Source organism: Natator depressus, chromosome 21 (assembly GCF_965152275.1).
Source record: "Natator depressus isolate rNatDep1 chromosome 21, rNatDep2.hap1, whole genome shotgun sequence".
Taxonomy (NCBI): Eukaryota; Metazoa; Chordata; order Testudines; family Cheloniidae; genus Natator; species Natator depressus.
In genome coordinates this window covers 995,142-998,152 of record NC_134254.1, presented here as the reverse complement: position 1 = coordinate 998,152, position 3,011 = coordinate 995,142, and positions in this window count along the sequence as shown.

The following is a 3,011-nucleotide window of genomic DNA, read 5'->3' as shown; positions in this document are numbered from 1 at the left end:
GAAGCGAGACTCAGGGCAGAACTCAGATTGTGCAGGTTTGAGTGGCTGCAGGACATGACTACGGCCCCTAGTGATTCGGGGCTAGCACATCATTTTATCAAAGAGGGGCTGTTAAATAACAGTGCTGCTGCTTCACGTACAGCCAAGGCCACCTGGGCCATCCCCAGACTGCTGAGGTCAGGAGTTCTGAGCTGGCCCTAGCAGCCCAATAATGGCGCCATTGCTGCTTGCTCTGCGTCCCGCTGTGTTCCCCTGTGGGGCTTGGAAAGTCTCTTCTCATGTGCTACTGCTGGCTAGCGTGTGGGCTGCATTGCTTAGGAGAGCCCTGGGAGGTTCAGCCACAGAAATGGACAACAAAGAGTTAATGCCAAGTGAAGGAGGCTTTGTGCCAGGGGATCCCCATGCTAACCACACAATAGGACTTTCTGTGAAGCCTCAGGGATGTGGCCTGTCTACCAGGGCTCAGCCACCTCCCCCAGGGCCTTCTGCATGGCTGCGGCCTAGGCTTCTCTTTATGTCTAGCCCTGTCTGGCAGGTGGCTTGTGCCTTCTCTCTGCTCCCTGTGGTCACTGGGTGCCTGCCCGGCAGGGGACAGCAGCCAGAGCCCCTTCAGGCTGAAGGGATGCTGCTGGGTGGCTCACACCAGCCTCTGAGCCAGGACGCGCTAGCAAACCGCCAGCGCCTTGATCCCCTCTAGCGACCAGTTGGAGCCCAGGTCTGTACATGCATGAGGCAGGTCTCTCACCGTGAGGAGCCAGCAAGGTCTCATGGACCTTCCCCAGCCCCACACGTCAGTGGCTGTTGCAATGGCAGAGTCTGTGCTGGGACGGCCCATTTTGGGGTTGGCCACCTCAGCCCCATCTGCAGCTGAATAACGCAGCAAAAATGGGCCAAGAAAAGTCACCACTGCAGTGATTGGCACTGGAGGGAGGCCAGGCCCACCATGAGCTGGCCAGTGCCCCTTCAGCACGTTCCTCAGCCACCACCAGACCCTGGTCCCCAAGGTCACTCACAACACATTTCAAAACCAACAATCCTGCTCTCAAGCTGCTGCCCCTGGCTGCCAAGGGCTGGGGAGGCTCCTGTCCCCAGATCAGTGAGCAGCCACTGCCCGAGCACAGATACACAAGGGCCACCTCGGGGCACAGGAAACGGATGCTGTCCCAGATGCTAGTGAGCACCCCACATTCTGCCCTGGTCCCCCTGCACTGTGTTAGTTCCTGAGTCTCAGCAGGCTGCAGCACTGGTTCCTCCCTTGGCCTGGGCACTGGCCCCCAGTCTGCTTCCCTTTCTGGAAACGGGGCTCCTCAGCAACCTGTCCTAGGCCTCCAAACCAGCACTGACCCCCGGACATACCCTCCTCTCCCAGAATTTCACCCAAAGGAGCTAAGTTTCCGGTTCCAGTTTAATACTAGCAGGGGTGTGCAGTCAGCACATGCTCAGACCCTGCGCAGGGCCTACCACCTTTATGCTCTTTATACTACATCATGTAAAGCATAGAGGAGTACAGATCCTATAAAACAATAACCCTACACTCGTGTCCATGCCTCGATTTCCTTACCACTCCAGGGCATTCCCTGCTCAGTCCACATTGGGGCCATCTGGGCTCAGGACAGCAGGCCAGGACCTCTGCCCCAGGAGACTGATACATCCTGGGTTGCTTTTCCGTCCTAGACTGGAGAGAGAGACCCCTGAGCAGACCAGCCTCTGCTCTTTTAAAACCTCCAGTCCCCTGTGGCAGGTGAAGGACCCCCAGCCAGCTTCCCCACATGAGCACCCACCCCTGTCATGTGACTGCTGCCCAGGGGCTAAACCAATCCCCTGCTAAACCAGTTCCTCTGGGCAGGAACCAGTCTTTTGTCCAAAGTGAATCATGTCCAACCATTGGGTACTTAGAGTCAAATACTGTCTCCTGCCTTTGCCTGTCTCCTGCCTCCTCCTTTCAGCCCAATGGAGACAAACAGGCTGTGGATAAGGCAAAAGGCAATTCAAAATGGAGTTTGCAGCCTGATCCAGACACACAAGGTTCATAATCTCACAGAATTCATCAATTGTATAGACATTTCCACTTCATCACAGACATTACACTAGCCCCTGTTGCCAGTAGAGCCCAAGGGCCAAAATTCAGGGTCAGAGACAGATTCTGGGAGCTGAGCCCAGACAGTCTCAGTGGGACATTGAGATGCCTCCTAACGACAGCCACAGAACTTCCTGGTGCAGGGCTGCAGCGTTCATCTACTGAGATAAGCCATTTCCATCCACACTGCACCAGGGGTGCAGCACCCAGCACTGTCCCTAGTTCCAGAGATTCACTGACTGACATGTGTTGCCAGCTTCTAAATGAAAAGTAACCACTCAGGAAAAGTCATGAGCATCGCTGTGGGCAGGTCGGAGACATCCCACCCCACTCAGTGTGCAACTACTGCAGTCAGAACAGTACAAAATGTGAGGCTAAGTACGAAATGGGGTGGGGAAGGATCCTGAAAACCCTGCGGGGCCCATCTATAAATCAAAGCTCTCCCCTCACCCAGGGCACTGTGTACAGCTCTGATCACCCTGTCTCACACAAGCACAGTAAACACAGGAGATGGTTTGGAGACAGGGGACAAGAATGAGTATCCACCTGGAAAAAATTCTGCATGAGATGGGGAGTCAAACGTTTTGGACTGTTCAGAGAGAAGTGAAAGGGTGTCAGGACAGTGGCGAGCAAGCTGAGTGATAGAGAGAAGGTAAGTCAGGTGGCTCCTGTTTACCCTCTCTGCTAATACAGAGGCAAGCCCAATGGAATTAAACTGAGAAAAGGAGACACTTTACACATTTATACACTGTAAATTATTATCCCTTCAAACTCATCAAGGCAAACAGCTTGTAGAATAAAAAAAAAAAAAAGATATTCACCAACAACATGGACACCAAAAGCTATTAAAATCCATCATGTGAGCTTTGCAGGTTTCTTCAGCTCAGATGAGCACTGAAGTCCAAGTATCTTTACAAAGCATCATCTTCATTGA